Source organism: Cryptomeria japonica, chromosome 10 (assembly GCF_030272615.1).
Source record: "Cryptomeria japonica chromosome 10, Sugi_1.0, whole genome shotgun sequence".
NCBI classification, from domain to species: Eukaryota; Viridiplantae; Streptophyta; class Pinopsida; order Cupressales; family Cupressaceae; genus Cryptomeria; species Cryptomeria japonica.
The window spans coordinates 875,345,648-875,365,686 of record NC_081414.1 but is presented as its reverse complement, the minus strand read 5'-3'; positions in this window follow the sequence as shown (position 1 = coordinate 875,365,686).

Below are 20,039 nucleotides of genomic sequence, written 5' to 3'. Positions count from 1 at the left end.
ATAAACTCATGCCATATAAGCAAATGGTGGACACTCTAAAGACATCATTTACTACTATCACTTTTGAGTAGATACCAAGAGATCAGAATTGAGCTGCTGACGCTATGGCTACTATTGCATCTCTCCTAGATCTTCCACAGAATTCAACATGGTACGAGTTCTTGGTAGAACATCTTTGGATTCCCGCTTATGATATCCCTGAATTTGAAATGATATGTCTCCTTGTCGGTTCTGAATCCCCATGGTACGGTGAATTCTACACCTATCTCCATAATCACACCCTTCCTCCCAACCAATCGAATAACCAACGTAAAACCTTCTTTTGCCAAACTGCTTGATATACCATTATTATTGAAACCCTATACCGATGCGGTCTTGATGGTACTCTCCTTCGATGTCTAGAACAAGGTGAGATAACAAAGGCTTTGGAAGAGGTCCATGAAGGAATTTGTGGGACTCACTCAAGTGGTCCATCACTCACCAAGAAACTCCTGTGCAATGGATACTATTGGCCATCTATGGAAAAAGACCCCTACTACTTTGTCAGGAAGTGTAAGAAATGCCAAATTCATGGAGACCTGATACATGCACCAGCCTAGGATCTGCAACCAATCACAACACCATGGCCTTTTTGTCAATGGGGCCTTGACCTCGTGGGTAAGATTCATCCATCTTCATCTAATGGCCATAAATTCATTATTACCACCACCAAATATTTCACAAAGTGGATTGAAGCTGTTCCACTTACCCAAGTCATCGGCAAGCAGATCACCTCATTCATCCTCAACTACATCATCTATCGGTATGGTGTACCCATGTCCATCATCACAGATAACGGTCTTCCTTTCAAAAATTAGGATGTTCGTGAACTTTCTGAGAAATTTTATATACAACATCACTTTTCCACCCCCTATTACCCACAAGGCAATGGTCAGGCTGAAGCATCCAATAAAAACATATTGCGGATCCTAAAGAAGACAGTCAATGATGTCGGTCGTGATTGGCACATTCAATTGAATCCAGCACTATGGGCATATCGAACTAGCATTCAAACCCCTACAGGTGCAACTCCTTATTCATTGGTCTATGGTGCTGAAGCTATCTTACCTATTGAGGTTGAGATACCATCCTTATGGGTTTCCTTGCACAATCTCATCAATGATGAAGCATACAGAGTCTCACGCCTTCAGGACTTAGAGTTACTTGATGAGAAGCGACAAGCTGCGTACAACCATCTAAAAGCCTATCAGTAGCACATGAGTAGAAGCTACAATCACCGAGTTAGATCTCATACATTTGAGGTAGGTGATCTTGTTCTACGAGAGAATCCTCGCAACCAACCAAACAAAGAACATCAGGGCAAGTTTTAATCAAACTGGCTGGGCCCATATGTTGTCACTGTTGTATTCAGGTCCAGGGCATATCAGTTGGCTACATCAGAAGGAGAACTGCTTGCAGATCCAATCAATAGCATGCACCTCAAATGGTTTTATACCTAAGCTGAACAGAGCATCAAGCTCCCGTGCATATCAAAAAATACCAAAAACATTTAGAAAATGTCCTGAAGAAATACAAAAACATTCAAAAATAGTAAAGAAAAATCATGCATCGAAACAGTGAACAAACCACTCCGGTGGCACCTTGGGTAAGTGCGATGGTGAAAAATAGGCAAACAGGTGCCACTCGTAAAGATAATGGCTCTAGTATCTTTCAGGCGCATTGCGATCACATTCATACACACATCCATCCATCCATCTAACCATGACTTGTTATTTGATCTGTAATCAGAGATAGTACTTCATGAGTCTTGCATCCCACTTTTTCATAGTCATGTCTAAACTTGGGGGCAATACCCTCTCAATCTAGTTGATGGAAGTGGATTCTACATTACTTATGATTCAAAAATCCAAAAGCATTCAAAAAATGTTCCACAAAATCCACAAACAAACGAAAAAACCATCGAAAATCAAAACAAAAACATGGCAACACCTTGTACATATTCATCCGAGCAGATACAAAACAAACATTAACACAATACTCACATGATGACCATTTATCAATCAAACCACACAATCAACATCAACACTCAAAACTGTCTCTAAACAAGGATGCATCCTTCCTTATCAAAACAAAGACAAAAGTGAAATTTTCTTTGACAAGAAAATTATGATTAAGCTGTCAAATACTTGGTTGATTTGTGAGTACAATCATTTGTTTATCTGTATCGGGATCTTTTAGCATTTTTTTGTATCGATTGCGCATTATTTTCCGATGAAGTTCTGGGGCATGTACTAATGGTGTCTACGTGGGCAGTTCACCAGGCTATGTGATCTTATGCAAAATGCAGTCATAGATCACTAAGGCTTGTTGACTACAGTGTATACCTCGACCATATGAGCATGAAACATTACCAAGGATCCTTATTCTTTATTCTTTATGAATATACTGTTTGTTTGTAGGTACAATGCTCATCCTTTGGTTCCTCCCCCTCCAAATTGGATAAAGGTTTTATTTCTTAGTATGGTATGCACTTGTCTCAGGATATGATCAGCCTAAGATCAAGGAGGATGATCCAAGTCAAGCATGAAAGGAGATAATCCTTGTCTGTTTCGCAAGCAATACTCTAGTCGACTTGACCCTTATATCAACTCATTTGTATTAACTTGCTATATAAAATCCATGTAAGGAATACTCAGGTCATCTTGAATCATTATGTCAAGATGCTTGTATTCTCTTCCAACATTTTAAATCTCAATGATGAAAATCGAGCACTATGGATCATCATTCCATCTCATCTGTTTATATCTTGCATTCCGTTGCATATCACCCATCCATTTATTCATTCATATATAGGCTTTATATGCAAAAGTGACCAATAAAGCTGGTCTTGGATACAATCATGACCAAGTACTCTAATACATCATCAATGCATCATGCAAAGTCTTCAAAACCTTGCATTCCTCATTATCATATCATCATCGCATTTAGGTGCATCTTGAATTAAGTCCATTCATGTCATTTTTAACTTAATATTGCATATAGTTCATGTTTGACATTAGTTTTCATTAACCATTTACATCATTGCATCAATCATAAATAATTAGATTAATTCGTGGGATCAAATTGTCTTTGATTGTTTTAATATCATTTGCTATACATTCAATTATTATCATTCATACATCATCATTTCATCCTCCTTTATCATTTAATATTGCATACATTCATTTATAGTTAAAAAGTGCATTCATTCATCCATTTATTAAAGTATCTTATTATGCTCATTTTAGGATTCATTCACATTGCATTCACTATCCTCTTTTTAATTGCATTAAGGTACAGTTATTAAAACCATAAGTTATAGTATCATCACATTATCATTTTTACTTAAAACATATTAAGCATTTAGAACCATAAACCCATTTGTTTCCAAAACATTGGTTCATACCATTATATATATCCATTATACATATGCATTTATTTAGGCATTATCATATAAACATTTGTATTTGAACATTTTGTTTATCCATATTACATTCATCTAAAAACATCTAGATGCATATCCATACATAATATCATTCAACCATTACATTAACATCGTCGCATAAATCATCTCATCATTATATCGCAATAGGAAACACCAAAATCCTGTTCATAAATCATAAGCATACATCATCATCATGGCATTACATACATAAAACATTACATCAAAAATCAATCATACATATATAAACCTGCATTCATATGTCAGTATCCCAGATCATAAATCATCATAAAAACATGCATAAAAGAAACATCTCATGCATACATGTACACATATCCATCTAAGCAATAACTCATCATCCTGCATAAACATCCATACATATCAAATGCATATCATCACAAAATGGGATCTCCTCATATATATATCATCTCATATATCAGAGTACAATGAAGTCTACAAAATCGGCTACCAAGAGCCATCCAAGATACACTCCAACAAATAAACAATGATACAATACATATATGCAAAACAAAATGCTCTCTCAAATGCCACTCTGGCCAAATGTTGTACCACCACCACCATCGCCACCTACTCTCCCACTGATGCCCGCACCACCTGATCCATCTCTCCATGGAGGCCTCATCGAAGCCCCACTCGCTCCTACATCCCTTGATCTCTCCCACCATAGAGGACCCATCACACCCCCACTGCTCTGCGCCCTCTGCAATCGCTCTGATCTGGCTTGTCGCATCTGAGAATAGCTGAGAGCTCGCTGGCTAACTCATACAACCTGGTCATAAAAACCCCACCAGTAGTCTATCTCTGCCTGTGCTCGTTGCATCTCCCACTTCACCTCCCCTATAGGACCCTATGCTCCTACTCTGACCTGGACTCTCTCCTGCAGCTCGGCCATTCTCTCCACTACACTATCCCTCTCCCGTAGCACCACCACCAGCTCTGACTCCCATGCAAATAGCTGCACATCCCTAGCTGCCACCTCCTCCTCCAAATCCTTTATCCGGGTCTGCAAATGTACTATCATGTGATCCTGCAGATCTCGAGTGGCTCCCTCCCTGGTGTCCATTGCCACCTCGCCTGTACCACCCTCTCTAGTAGTCCCCTCCCCTCTGTCCATCGGGATCTCTCTCTCCATCCCCCTCCCACTCAGCTGAACTCCTCCCTGTATCAATGGTCCCTGTGATAACTGTAGAGGAAGTCCACCTCTCCCTCTCTGCTGACTCCGCATCCCCAACCCTCCTCCACCTCCACTACCTCCTCCTCCTCCTCCACCTCCTCCACCACCCCCTCCTCCATCTCCTCCACCTACCCTAGGTCCTTGACCTCCTTCTCTCCTCCATCTCCATCCCCTCTCATCCTCAAAATCTAGGATCGGCTCGGCTGGATCCGATATCCGTAGGATCGGGTGCACTGCCTGGTACTGCGTGTACTCATCTGTCACACCTACATCCATGACCCTCAGTCGTATGTCCCATGGTCTCACCTGCAGGGTCCGAAACTCTGCTAGTTCCTGATCATATGGTAGCACTGGACCCCATGCATACCTCTCCCTAATAACCTGAGCATACTCTCCTGATCCGCTGTGCAGTCCCTGCTGCCATCCAAACTATCTTAGCACTCTCCTGGGCACCTGTCTCTCTAGATGGTATGCGGTCCTCCCAATAAGAAATTGATTCATAAAAACATACGGTAATGCCTCTACGTCATCATCCCATGGCTCACACTCCAAGTATGGTCACCATATCACTGCATCTAGATCGTCCAGTGCCCATCGTCACCACTCTAACTTCCCCAGGTGGGGCTGACTCATCATACCGCTATACATGAACATGTACGGCTAGTCTACCACCCAGAATCTCAGACTCACTGGTTGAGTCACTGGTAGGTGCTCCCAAGCCCAAATATGTAGTAGCGTCATGCCCACTGCTAGGGAACCCCTCTCTCGATACACCACCTCATGGAGCTCCTGGTACATGTGCGCCAGCACGCATGACCCCCATGCAAATTGGGTCCCCTCAGTAGCCATCATCTCGATCATCTGTCCCCACCCCACGACCAACCCATGTGATCACCTATCTGGATAGAGTAGTCCTCCCATGATACCTGCTAAAACTACTGGCAGAGGCTCACATAATGCCGCTATCTCCTCCCACGCAATGGAGCCATCATCAATGAAAACATCCTCATCAAAAATCCTCTGAACTGCAAGTGTCCCCCAGGATCTATCATATGTGACCAGCTTCCCTCAAATCAGAATTCGTAGGATGCGCCACACATCCTCCAGGGTCACTGTCATCTCCCCTTGTGCCAAATGGAAGGTGCATGTCTCGCTGTGCCACCACTCTGCTAGTGCTGTGATCAAACCATGATTCATACGAATCACGGGCATGTGCATCACCTCATATAGTCCAATCGAGGCAATGCAATCAATCTTCGCCTCTGTCAATCAATCTCGCAACTCCTATGTCGTAGGATGGCACTCGCGTAACTGCAACATGCCTAGCTCCTCTTGCACATGGACATTCATCAAATCACCATCAGTTGTTTTGTTTTCAAACTTTCTTAAGTTTAAACCTAGACTATCATCAGATACTTTGATCAAGTATCTTCGGGTCTCAATAGGTAAGCAATCATGGCCATCTAGACTTCAATAGGCATTTATCCTAACAAATGACCTAAGTCTCATTAGGCTGCTATAGTTCAAAACAACTCCCACTTCACCTCGCCATCCACTCATCATTGGCATCAAGAGATTCTCTTCATCCAAACTGGGGCATATCTTTATCCTAATGCAAAAGCACTATTTTACTATCAAACGTGCTAGTTTCCCAACAATAGTGCTACAACCCTAACAAAAGTGCTCAATTAGCTATTCGATAGTGCTAAAACTACAAATGCACTCAAACAACTATGCAGTAGTGCTAATAAAGATAAATAGCGCTCAAACAAACCTTCAATAGCACCTAAACTTGCCTATAATAGTGCTAAAGAAAATCAAAAGCACTCAAACAAAGGGACAATAGCGCCATTGCGGCACAATAGCACTAGTTAATGGAGCAAAAGTGCCAAAACCATAGTTCCAGCACTCTTGCTCCGACCTGACTTGGACTCAGCTAAAAACATATCAAAAAAGCCTAAAAATTAAAAATTCAAATTTGTGTACCGCTGGTCCGTAGTCGTCTAGGCGCTTGAACCATCAGACTCACTCAAATCTGTGCTCTGCTATCGGTATTGGCATCCTGACTACTACTCACTCCTCCAAATGTCCCTATCAGAGCTCTGGTTTCACACTGGTCGCGGTCACAAATGATCCTATTTTCACCCCTTTCACCCCATTTATACCCTTCGTCGTCACCGTAACTTCCCCCTGCTCAGCATTGTGGTCCCCGTGAACTTCCTGAGCCCCCCATTTCTCCATTTTTCTCCCATTTTCTTCTATTTTTCACCCGTATGGCTAACTTCTTTTCTTCTAACGCCCTGCCAATTTTCATTCCTTTTCAAGAGATCGCCCGATTGTTTGAAATTTTTTGGCCCATCTCTAGAGGGGGCAAACCACCCACTAAATTTACATTTTATGGGGCATTTCTTCACACCAATTTTTCTTTCTTTGAAACGACGCAATAAACCGCACCATCTCAAACAGGGGCAAATGTAGTCACACAAATCTGTCCAGCTTAATTAAATAAATATTCCCTATTTATTTGATTAAAAATCCACTAGCCATTAGTTAATTAAATTAATATTTAATTAATTCATCTCCAAATATTCTTCTATTAATTAAATAAATTATTCAATTTATTTTAATTAATTCATTAAATCAAATTCCAATCAATTAAATAAATAAAAATCTATTTATTTAATTAAATCCCCTATTCCTCTTTTAAATAAATTAAATAAAACATTTATTTAAATCATTATCCCCCCCCCACTTGCATTTTCCTACAAATGCAACTTGCACACATTTATTGAAATAAATGAATTTTTATTTTAATAAAATCTTATTTTCCCTCACCCACCAAATCCACTTGCAAATCTAATCCCCTTCTAGATTCTTCTAACCCCTTCCTAATTAGCTTAATCCATCCTCTAATTATTGTCACATTCCTAAGCAAAATGGAGTCAATTCTCAAAGACTCCAAAGTCTTTGAAAAGCATTTAATGCTTTGTGTGTTCAACAAATTAACCCCCAAAGTCTTCCAAGACCACTAATGGCTCTTACATGACCATTTATGGCTCTTACATAACCATTTATGGTTATTTCAAACTTGTCTCCTCAAACATTTATTGTTTTGACCATATTCATCCATTTCACATTTGCACAAGAGTTTATCCATTGGATAAAAGCTTTATTCTTTGGAAAAAGAGTTTATTCATTCAACTAACCTTGACTTTAACTCCCAAGATCATGTCAAGCATTTAATGCTTATTCCCTCCCCTCTCAACCTATCTCACATTGACACTTGTCATCCTGGGATTGGGTTGAAAGCCCTCACATGGATTTGAAATCATTCAATCCTGACCTTGTTGAGATTGCTCAATCTCAACCATTTATTGCTCCATTTTTCCTATAAATAGAGCCCATTTCTTCATATTCCAGATCCTAAAAACTTGTATGCATTTAACCTATAAGCATTTTAAGAGAGCATTTAGCATAGCAAACTCATGTATGTTCATTTTGGTTAAAATAAATCATTTTTAGTATCAATAGCATAGTATTAGCTTTTTATTTCACATTTGGAGCACTATACTACAATCTCAATCCTCCATAAGCGTCCATAGTGCAAAAAGCTGCTGAGAGCTACACTATTTTGGAACTTGGAGAGGAGAGGAACAAGGGAGAAGGAGCTAAGACCATGCTAAGAGACATTTGGAGATGCCTTATTATCTTTGTTTCATTAGTTAGATATATTAGTATGATTTTAGTGTCTCTCTTGGTATGCCTATTTAGATTAGTTTTTGATTGACTAACACTAACGATTTTCTGGTTTCTTGTGTTATTTATCTCAGACTAACCTTGTCCATTTAGGAGGGCATCAATTATTTTGTCATTGATGTCAAGAAATTGATTTTCTAATTTAGTATGATGTTTCCATATCTTAAGAAGTATGTTTTGATGAGTATAAAGAAGTCGATAAAAGACACAAAAAGAATATGATGAATAAGGGGATGAATAAGGTATTCAATGGGCAACTATTATCGAGTCAGACAATGATGAGATCATGATGTTTTAGATTGTTTTGATATCTTACATATGTTGTAAATTGTAAAGGTTAATACTATACTATGTTACCGAGCAAAGAACCTAGTTGGTAAACCCTAAGGTTATCGCTATCAGTTAATGAAGGCAGAATGTCTACTGAGTGAAGTTTAGTATTTACCGAGCTGCTACTGAGTTGTAACTGAGCTATAACAGAATGCATTAAATGGTTACATGCATTATTTAATGAAGGAAGCTGATGAGCTGGCTATGATTAAATGATTGGTAAGCCGTGAATCAAGTTTGTTAATGAATCTAAGGCAAAGGAAAGTCGGCAAGAAGATCTATAGCTCAGATTGAACCGCAATACCCTAGCACAAGTTCCAATGAATGTAAGTTTTGAGGCATGGTAAAACATTTTTAGATTGAAAGATACATTGAACCTGGACAAGATTGAAGATCTGATGGCTATGATTGATCATAGGAAATGTGATCAAGGAGGTTAAGCGGTTACCTATTTGTTTATAAATAGAAAACTATTGATAAACAATGTATGTGGGCAAATGTAAGCACAGGGATGCTACATAGTGATTATTGAGCACAGAAGCTTGAAGACATTTTTTGATAACAGAGTATAGAAGCCCAACAGATGGACAAGATTAGTTCTATGTTTAGATTATATTGAGCAAATAAGAATCTGCTTCAGCATTTTAGATGTGAAGTTGCAGATAGATTTTTATTACTGTTATTTTGTGAAGTAACAGAAAATCTCTTAATGGAGTGGACTTAACAGTCTTATTTGTTAAACCCTCTAGCAAGGTGACATTCTGATTGAGTGTTTGAAATCCTTTAACAAGGTCACTTCTAACAAGGTGAAGATCCCAATAGATCTGAATGAAATCCCTTAAGCGGGTCACATCTAGCAATGTGTTTGTAATCTTTAATAGGATTTTCTTTTAACCGAGCATACTCTAGAAGAGTATATTTCTTAGTGGTTCCGAAATCCCACAGTGGTTTTTCCCTATTTGGGTTTCCACGTTAAATCTGGTGTTATGAGGTTTATGATGTTTATATGCTTTTGAGTTTGCATGTTTAACAGTTTTGGTTATATTACTGAAATATATGTTACCGAGGTTGAATCTGATGTTTTCATGAAAGATTAAGTTTGTATGATTCACCCCCCCACTCTCATCTTGTTGGCTATTGGATATGTACTTACATTAAGTATCAGAACTATCATATATAAAAATAATATTTAACACTAAAAATAAAATGGATTTTTTTAAACAAAAATTACTTTATCCTTTTATTTCCAAAATCTTCCAATTAAAATATTACTTTATCCTTTCCCCACATAATGAAATAAATAATGACTATATATATATATATATACATATATATATATATATACATATATATATATATATATTTTACATAAATTAAAAATACAAACACCACATGCTGGAGGCATGTTAAAAAAAAGTTAAGGCAATTTAATATTGCCTGGTAACAACATGTAAAAAAAATTAAGGCAATTTAATATTGCCTGGTAGCTTTGTTACCATAGGGTAGCATGCTGCCCCCCTCGTTTATTTTATATTATTTATTTTTTAATTTTATTTTAAAATATTTATTGTGTAAAACACAGTCTAAAAATGCCAGTCTTCCAGAGACTTTAAAAATTAATTTTAAAAAAAAAACATTCACTATTAAAAATATACAAATCACAGCAGCGAAAACAAAAGGAATTAATTTTATTATTTTTATTTCTACATAGTCTCAAACAGAGATTTAAAATAAATCTCTTGAATGTTCATGGCTTTCCAAAATATAAAATAAAACAACCCCACTTCTGCAATCATGGACTCAGAATTCTCTGAGAATAAATTTCAATTTTCAGTTTATCTCGAGACTTAATATCAAATCAAAACACCATAAAAGTAAAACAATAATAAACTAAAAACCCCCAAATTTTTTTTCATTCATAGTCACTGAAATATATTTTTCTATAATGTTTAAAACAGTAGTATGAGAAATTTTATTACAAGAACATGATTTGTTTTCAATATACCCAATAAATTTCCCCAATACAAAGCAATGCAAACACATTTTTTCAAAGCTGAAACCAAACATCATTTTTTATTTAACAACAAAATAGGAAAGAATAGCCAAGAATCCTACCTCTCTTCGCATTCCTAGCAAGATCTTGAATGAGAGCCCAACCTGCAGCTGTATAAAAATCCATCCTTCCAAAATCCCCAACATGCATAAAAATTTCTTCTTCCCACAGACTGTCGGCTGCTTCCCGTGAACTCTCAAATAAAATAAAATAGAAAAATATATATGAAACCCAAACTTTTTTAGGTTTTCCCCCAAAAATATTTAATAAAAGAGCATTTTGTTTTATTTTGTTTTAACTCAAAAAAAACAAATCAAAAATGCTTTTCTCTCCCTCATGTAATTTCAAATTTCGAAATTTAAGCACTTTTTAAATAAAAAGGAAATAATAATTCTTTTCAGCTATTCAATTAATTTAACTTGATTTTCTAATTAAAAAGCTTCTCTTATTTAATTTTAATTTCTCGATATTAATTAAGGCAACATTTATATTTCACAATATTAACAAGGGTAAAATTTTTTAATTAAATTAATTCCCAAAATCAATCTTTCACACTATAGCAAATTTACTTATAAATCAAACTTGCTTTTCTAATAAAAAAATGATTTTCTTAAATAAGTAAAATTAACCTTTCTTTTCCAAAATGCAAAAGAGGTTAAATTAATTATATTTCAAATAACTTTAAATATTTCTTTTTTAAAATGCATAAACTAATTAAATTCATTATTTAAAATTAACCATTAAATTAAATTCGCTACAACATAAATAAAGTAATCTTTTTAATTAATGATTAATCACCTAAAAGAAACATATTTATTTTGATTTCTCAATTACTAATGCATAAATGAACACATTAAATTAAATTAAATACTTAGGATAGAATACTCCATTTACCACATGCAAGGCACAAAAACCAAGAAAGTCCACCAATCACACGATACACAACCCAAATGAAAAAGGAGCCTGACAGACCACACACGACACTCACCTGATCATGGCTAAGGAAAGACGAGAGTTTTATGACCCCCTAATCCAAATTCTAAGGATGAAGGAGGTATACTCAACCCTAGGAATCCTGATGGAGATGAACCTTGCACCTAGGTGGTACAGTACTTGTAATCTCCTACAACCATGAGTCACGCAAGCATACATATATATACATATTCAATGAAGGCGTTAGCTCAAGATTTATAACAAGAATTAGGGAATAATTACATTTACACAAGAATCGATGCAAAAGCACAATAATAGGTATGCACAATTATTTATTTTATCTAATCTACAACATTGCATCATGGTTAATCAACCATTCAAGAATGCCACATAGGAAGTCAACCAAGGTCAAATGAGTTTTACAAGGCCAACTAGGGTAGGGGCATTACAGACCCCTCATGAACTATGGTTTGGTATTACTCCTACTCTTAAGTATTTCAAAATATTTGGAAGTAAATGCTATATTAGAAGAGATGAGTATATTGGCAAATTTGATCTTAGAAGTGATGGAGGAATATTTCTTGGTTATTCATCTATGAGCAAATAATATAGATGTTTTAACAAGAGATTGCAGAAAATTGTTGAGAGTACAAATGTGAAAATTGATGAACAATTTAGAGGAACTTCAAGGTATATAGACTCTGAACTGGCAAAAGAGATACTGACAAATGAACCTACATTGAACACACCGGTACATAATGAAGATCCAGTTACACCGGCATCATCTGAAAATTCCACAGTAACTAAAGAATAGTAGCGAACCAAGACACCCCAGTATGTAAGATTGAACTACTCTAAAGATCAGATAATTGGGAACAAGTATCAAGGAGTTATGACTAGAGGAAGAATGACAAATAAAGAGGTATGTCTTATTTCTCAAATTGAACCAACATCAATTAATGAGGCATGTGAAGATAAACACTAGATTAATGATATGGAAGAAGAACTAGAACAAATTGAAAAGAATAACACATGGACATTGGTTCCCCAACCTAAAGACAAAAATGTAATTGGAACTAAATGGGTATTCAAAAACAAACTTAATGAAGATGGTAAGGTGATCAAAAATAAAGGAAGACTAGTGTGTAAGGGATGTTCATAGAAAGAAGGAATTGATTACAATGAAACCTTTGCACTCGTAGCTAAAATTGAGGCAGTCAGATTATTCTTGGCTTTTGTAGCACACAAGAACTATAAAGTATATCAAATGGATATTAAATGTGCATTTATGAATGGAGATCTTGAAGAAGAAGTTTATATTGAACAACCTGATGGAGTTTCTTTGACAGAGAACAAAGATATGGTTTTCAGGTTCAGGAAAGCTTTGTATGAGTTGAAGCAAGCTCCAAGACCTTGGTATGCTAGATTGGACAAATATCTTTTGAAGATTGGCTTTTCTAAAGGTAATGTTGACAACAACTTATACTATAAAGTGACTAATGATGACATCTTGGTTATAGAAGTTTTTGTTGATGATATAATCTTTGGAGGAGAAGATGGATGATGTAAAGAGTTTTCTAATGAGATGCAACAAGAATTTGAAATGTCTATGATTGGAGAGATAAAATTCTTTTTAGGATTGCAGATTTTACAGACTAATAAAGGTATATTCTTGAGTCAATCTAAGTACTTGAAAGAGTTACTAAAGAAATTTGGCATGGAAAACTCTAAACCGGTAAGTACACCTATGACTACAACTGATAAATTATCTTTGAAGGATGAATCAACACGTGTTAATCTGACAAGATACAAGTCTATGAAAGGAGGCCTACTGTATTTGACACAAACAAGACCTGATATTATGAATGCAATATGTATTGTTTCAATATTTCAAAGTAATCCTAAAGAAAATCATGAATTAGTAATAAAAAATATTTTCCAGTACTTACAAGGCACTACAAATCTTGGCTTATGGTATCCTAGAGATGAAAACTTTGAATTATGTGCATACATAGATGCAAATTGGGCAGGAGATGTGGATGATAGAAAAAACACCACCAGTGGAGCATTTTTTCTTAGAAGCAAATTAATTTCTTGGTTGAGTAAGAAACAAAGTTGTACATCTTTATCAACAGCAAAATCAAAATATGTTGTAGCAGCAACTAACTGTACACAGGTATTATGGCTTAAGGAAATGTTAAAGGACATCAAGGTAAAATGCAAGGAACCTATAACTATCTATTGTGATAATACAACAACAATTTATATATCTAAGAATCTAGTACTACATTCTAAAACTAAACATGTTTCTATCAACCTGAATTTTTTGAAAGAGAATGTTGAAGCAAAAGAAGGAAAACTAGTTTATGTGAATACTAAAGAGCAGACTGCAGATATTTTCACTAAGCCTTTGCCTAAGGAGACTTTTGAATATCTTAGAGATTAGCTTGGGGTTATAATACCACCATTAGAGACTTAGACTGTTGATGTTTGTCATCATCTGATAGATATAACAGAGAAATCTTTTATTCTGACTTTGATGAGGAGAGATACTTCTCAGGAGGAGTAGTTGGTATTTTGTATTTGAACCTGGTTTTTGTATTGCTTTGGAATTTTATGTCAAAGGGGGAGAGATTGATATGTAAAAACACATGTTACTCCTTTGGGGAGAGATTGTTATTTTGGGAGAGATTGATTACTCTCTGTATCTGAACTTTGATTTCTGGTTATGATCTCTTTTGGGAGATTGTTGGTTTTTGGTATTTGGCATTTCTGTTTTGGCACTTTGATGGTTTTTTCATCTTGTGTTGCCATTAATGCCAAAGGGTGATATTGTTGGTATTTTGGATATGTTGATATGGTTTTGTAATTGATGTCAACACTTATCAGCTCTGGTCAACATACTGGCACTCGAAGAATTGGTAATGTTCACTGGCAAGCAAGTGACTTATGCATAGTCACTGGTATCTGGTTCATTGGCAGGATATATTGTTCACCGACACTTAGAATGACATGAAGAACACTTCGTTATGTCTAAGACGTCATTTGAACACTTTGTTAGGCCTAATATGGAAAGCTAATGTACTGAGAGGGGAGGGGTGAATCAGTACCTCAAATCCTTTCTTCAATAATATCTTTATTGTTATGCATAAACCAAAAACTGTTGTAACATAACATAAAGATAAAACAAATAAATAACAGTCATACATAATTCACTCCATAACACATATATTTTGGTTATGCAGAAACTCTTTGTTAGAGAGAAAAATTGTGGTGGGGATGGCACCCACAACTTCACTACTGCAATAATAAAGGTTGCTCGGTTAGAGCTACATGTTCAGCTATTTCTAATAGCTTACCCTGTTAGGAGTATTGAGATCATTAGATCTACCTTGCTAAAGGGTTTTACAACACTTATTCTAAATGCTACACCTGGTTAAAGGCTTTACAATTTATAGACTTTGTTAGAGTCTTTTACCCTGTTAAAGGTTTCTCTTACAACTTCAAAATATTACAATAAAATATTACAAATATCTGTAACTTCACATTTAAAATGTTATTGTAGATTCTATGAGCTCAAAATGAGATTACCTTGCTTATAGCATACCTCGGTAACCCATAGAATAACTCAATAAACCCTTATGTTTACTCTATTCTTTGACTATTCTTTGAAAACCTTCTCGGTGACCTCTGTGTCTCTGATAGTCACAATACTCAGTGCTTCCTTATCTATTACACATGTCTTGCTTCATACACCTCTATATTTCCATATTTTTATCCTTAATCCATGCTGTATAAATAGATCTCTTATGTCAATGATCCATTCGTTGCTTTGATCTTACAAACATGATTTATCAAATGAATAACCATACAAAATATTTCATTGGATAGATGACCTTGAAATCATACAAAAAACTTTAAGTGCAATTTCCAATGTGATAACGGTTCTTTGTTCCTCAATCTTGTAACATGTTTTCCCATGTGTGTCTAGGTTCAATGAATTTGGTAACATGCTTCACTTGGTGTATATCAACTCGGTGTATCAATATTGCTGCTCGGTAGACATGGAATGTTACTCAATAGACAGCTCGGTGTATACTAAGCTCTGTGACTACTTTCTTCTATAACCAACTACTCTGTGCTTACCAATTGAATATTTCAGTAGTAGTAATTGACTAGAGTATATAGAATGACTTTGGACATAAAACTAATGGTAACTTAGTAAGTAGTAACAATCTCCCCTTTTGACATTAGTTGAGATGTTTGACAAAACTACTTTCAAAGTCATAACTTAAAAATCTATATACTTACAAAATTTTGACAAAACTGACAGTATATACATGAGTCAATAAAATGGTATATTCAGATATACTCTCCTTATCAATATACTATACAAAACTCTGATTTTGCATGCTTGGTGATCAATGTTCTGTATTTACTTCTTGGTTTACTACTCAGTGATCACTATCAAAATTAAATATGCATTTGGATACTTTGTTCTGCTTGGTATACTCCCCATGTATACTACACTCCCCCTTTGGTACTTTGATGCTATACTCCCCCTTTTTGACAAACATCAAAATTTAGTTACCATTCGATGGTGGCAACTGGTCAAAAATGGATTTATACTTTGTCTTTGCATCGGTGAGAGTGGCAGAGAGGGCATCCTTGACACTATCCATGAGTGAATTCTAAGCTGTAATGTCAGCTCACAATGAAATTAGGCCATCTAAGGTGTTTCCCTCTTGTTGAGTGGATAGGGAGGTAGCTTTGTTGATCTGCTCTCGGATGGATGAAAGATGAGGAATGAATAATGTCTAAAGAGTCCTTATCTTGTGCTCTTCATTCCTAAGTTCCAATTGTTGAGCCATGAGCTTTTGTAACTTTGTATAGAATTGTTGAATAGAATTGGGCTCAGTGCTCAACTTATTTGAGAGATCAGTGATCTCTTTCTCAATCACTTCAATTTTATTTTTAATATCTTTAATGAATAAAGAGAATGTGAGTTGAGGGGACAACTCAACAATAAATTTGACAAGTTTAACTTTGCCAATAGCAATAGATTTCTAGAGCTCTTCAATCATTTTAGCAGTGAGCTCCTTGTCCTTCAATTTGTTCAAATATTCTGATGCATCTACTCAAGATGTCTCTATCTTGGTTAGGAGTTCATCCAATTGAACATGGATGGCTGCATCTGTTGTCACTATAGCTTGAGGTAGCATATTGGTTAAGAGTACTTTCACCTTTTGAAGTACTTTGTTTTTCTTTTGAATAGCCATTTTCTTCTCCTATTTAGCTTTGGCTTTGCATAGTTTACTGAATTCAATGAGTTCTTACCCTAATTTTTGGATATATCTACATTCGGCAACACTATTGGTTTTGACAAATCTAATTTGAAACTATGCTTTTTCATTTTCATTTCTCTAGAAGATGAGGCTTTCATCGGTTGAACTAAGACAATGGCTTGGGAGGCTTGTTGACCCTCGATAGGTTGCTTGGTAGAGGCAACACTTTCGTCGATTTCTTTAGCCTCTGTAGTGTCCTTTGGTGCCTCTATGCTTGTTGTCTCAGTTGTAACATTTTCAGTGCTAGAAGAAGCTTGTGAGGTTTGTTCCCTGATGGCTTGAGAAGTAGCTTCTCCTTCTATAGACTTGAAACCTATCCCTTGTTCAGTATCCTGAGGGGTTTCGGTTGAAACAGGCTGATTGACCGGAGGATAGGGCTGAACTTGTTCCAAAACTGACTCACTGGATACAAGTTGAGCATAAGCATTCCCTTCTATGATTTCCTGTTTTGGTGCCTTGGTGTCCATGATATCCTCATCAACTTGTATAGTGTCAGTAGGGTCTTGCTCAGTGATATCAAGATCTTGCTCGATGACATCAATTATTTCAACTTCAGCTTGTTCACCAGCATTCTTGATTCGAAAGATTTCTTGCCACTTTTCCTTGGTTTCATTCTCTACATCCAAGTAAAGTCCATTCATCAGTTTTAAGGCTCTTTGCTTGACTAGGAAGTTTTTGTGGTAGTTTTTCAGATGTTCTTTCATTTCATCTACCAACATATCTGGAAAGAGATGTACCAGACTTCTTTCTCTCATCTGCTTTTTTGTGTCCATGGCATATGTCCACCTGTTATCAATATGTGAATACAATTCTTTTGGAAGAGAATTAGATACTTCCAATGGGACCAATCGAAATTTCAAAAGAGTACAAATTATGGCCTCTTCAATTTGTCTCTTTTCTGCATCATTTCTAGATTCATACTTAACATATCTAAATGATCCAAATCCACCATATTGCTTCAGATTAGCACAAAAATTTTCAACACTATGTACATTTTCCTTTTTACTCTTGACAATCTGAAATTTACTTTTGTCTTTAGATTTAGTGTCACTAGACTCTTTAGCCAAAATGAGTCTTCGAGTAGATTTCTTGTAAGTTTTTGTTACCTTGGGTATGGCAACATTCTTTGGTTTCTTACTTGGTGATGCTGCAGATGCTCTTGTATTAGGTCGCTTTGCTAGAGGAGTCAGTGATACCTTTGATGTATCCTGTTTCTTCCTTTTCAAAACTTTCCCTTTAGGAAATTCATGCTCAATGTAATAGCTGCCTCTTAGGCTTCAGATTCCTCCTCAGTGATGACTAGAGTGCCCTTGACAGGTGTGGAGGAAGAACCTTCTCCAAATTTCTCCGTTAATACCCTGATCATTTTTGTTGCCTTCCTTGTAGCCTTGGGCACTACAATGCTCATCTTAACTTCTTCTTTCACTTCTTCATATGTACCATATCTTAGCTCAGTAGCATGCCTTGCTAAAGTAAGAAAAGCATCTATCTACTATTGTGTGATGTCAAAATCAATCTCATAACCCATAAGTGGCAAAGATTGAGTTCTCGGTTCTACAGCATTGACATAGCAATAATCGATGTCTACTTCAAAACATATGTCATCTTTGTATTTCTCCACTAACTTGGGTGGAATTATATACCTTTTATGCATCTTCTCTTGAAACTTGCTAAAGTAATCATCCATAATATCATTTAAGTTATCACCTAGCTTCTTGATGAAGTCATTGATTTGATGGGTGATTGGTTGGTGTAGCTCCCAAACTACATTACCGACTAATGGAAAGAATTTCTCAAAATAGAAAAACATGCATACCAAAAGTGATCCAAACTTCAATGTATTAGCCGAGTTGTTCTTCTTCAGCTTCCTTATGGTGTTTAGATTCTCAAACAGGTTTTTCAACAATATCTCACATAAATCAATTTTCATACCTTTCTTCACAATTTTATATGCTATATCGACTGCTGCATAGGGTACACTATTTTCCCTTGCCAATTGGAAGAAACAATAGCCTATTACTCGAATTGCAAACTTCAGCTCTACATCTGTGACATTGTTCAGCTTTAGTCCTCTGCAATTAGATTCTACTTTGGTTAAAGTGATCAATTCCTTTCGTGATATCATTTTTTGAGCTTGGGCATGATCATAAATAGGGTAACCCGTGATCAAATGAATGATTTCCTTGGTGATTTTGAATGGTTGTTCTACTAACCACATGAAATCATCATGAACTCTACTCAGAACAAACTTAACCCACTGGGGTTTGAATACACGGGGATAGGTTAGGGCTTCGATCAATCCCTTGATTTTAATGTGTTCATACTTGCTATCCAATTTCCCATTGGTACATAATTTATCATATGTGTCCTTGATTTCAACATGACCTAGTTCCTCAACATGACACTTAGTGAAGAATCTCACATCCTCAACTAATAAAACTCTATCCGAAATGAGTTAAAATGCAGTTTTATCATCCGATTTAGATGCAACTTTGGGAGTTAAAGAGTATTTTAGTGAGGGCTTTTCAATGTTCTCAACAACAATGGGCTTTTGGATCTTAGGTGCCATTAGAGATTTCAGATAAATACTAACAAAAGGATTCTTAGGGTTTAAAGACTTTCAAACATCAAATAGATATAAAGTAGATAATCACAACTAATATTTCCTGGTAGCTAGCTCTAAGAAATGCTTTGAGATCGATGTGTAAATACCTTATTCACTCACGAGGTGGTTTGATCGCCTTTGAATCACTTTGCTCTACTTTCTTGAAAACTTGGTAAGTGTAAAATGACCATGCAAAAGCTTTAAGTACACAATATACCTTATTAGGCTCTGTGCAGTTAGGTCAGAAACATTAAATGCACTCGGTGCCACTTCCTTTTTATGCTTTTACTGAATAGCCAGACTTCTTGCATTTACCGACTTGATAGGCTTCCAAAAGACTT